The sequence below is a fragment of the Myotis davidii genome, unplaced genomic scaffold (assembly GCF_000327345.1).
Source record: "Myotis davidii unplaced genomic scaffold, ASM32734v1 scaffold1100, whole genome shotgun sequence".
Lineage (NCBI taxonomy): Eukaryota > Metazoa > Chordata > Mammalia > Chiroptera > Vespertilionidae > Myotis > Myotis davidii.
In genome coordinates, this window is record NW_006291979.1 from 144,382 (window position 1) to 145,437 (window position 1,056).

The following is a 1,056-nucleotide window of genomic DNA, read 5'->3' on the forward strand; positions in this document are numbered from 1 at the left end:
GACGCTGAGCCAACTCTCTAAGCCGAGGAGGCACCGGCGCCCCAATCCCAGCTTGTTGGGGTTCAACGAGCCCCAGACACACCCTGCCGAGCGGGGACGTTGCCTCCCACGCCTCCTCCCACTCAAGAACCGGGAGCTGAAGCCCACGAGTCCGTGAACGGAAGACAAAATGTCCGCCAGCCGGAGGACTCCGGAAGTCCCGCCCTAACCGGATGCGCAGGAATCAAAAGGCCCTTTAGCGCCTCAGAAGCGGGCGCATGGCTTTCTGGGTAATGTAGTTTTCTCAGCCGCCCGAAGAAACTGGCTTTCCAACCCTGATCTTGGTGCATAGAGGTGATGTAGCCCCGCGTGTGGCGCTGGGGGAGGAGGAGATGGGACCAGAGGATGGAGTTAACGGGGACAGACAGACGGACCTCCCAGGGGAGCGGGGAGAGGACTGGGAGAGACCCCGAAAGACTATCTACACAGGGGAAATGGGAGACATCTGTAATACCATCAACAATAAAAAATACACACTTAAAAAATGTTTTAATACTATAGCTCAACCCTGTTGGGTTTGGCTTAGTGCAGTGGTTCTCAACCTGTGGGTCGCGACCTCTTTGGCCATCGAATGACCCTTTCACAGGGGTCGCCAAAGACCATCCTGCATATCATATATTTACATGACGATGCATAACATTAGCAACATGACAGTTATGAAGTAGCAACGAAAATAATTTTATGGTTGGGTCTCAACATGAAGAACTATATTTAAAGGGCCAGAACGTTGAGGACCACTGGCTTAGTGGATAGAGCATTGGCCTGTGGGATGGAGGTGGGGGGGGGCGGTTCCCAGGTTCGATTCTGGTCAAGGGCACGTGCCTGGGTTGTTGGCTCCATCCCCAGTAGGGGGCGTGCAGGAGGCAGCCAGTCAATGATTCTCTCATCAGTTGTTTCTATCCCTCTCTCCCTCTCCCTTTCTCTCTGAAGTCAATTTAAAAACATTAATTTTAAAAAGTTGTCCTCTAGTGACCAGGTTATCCAAACAAATCCAGGCACTTGAGTTGCCTACCACAT

The 1,056-nt window shown here is 52.4% G+C and overlaps 1 protein-coding gene across 1 annotated transcript in view; it reads right to left on the bottom strand.

The window, feature by feature from the left end:
* Positions 1-181, bottom strand: part of LOC102767599 (zinc finger protein OZF) — a 99,061-nt gene extending 98,880 nt beyond the window's left edge. The window contains exon 1 of the mRNA XM_006765343.2: positions 4-181. The gene's annotated coding sequence lies outside the window, so the exon portion shown is untranslated. The remainder of the gene's footprint in view (positions 1-3) is intronic.
* Positions 182-1,056: the final 875 nt, after the last annotated feature.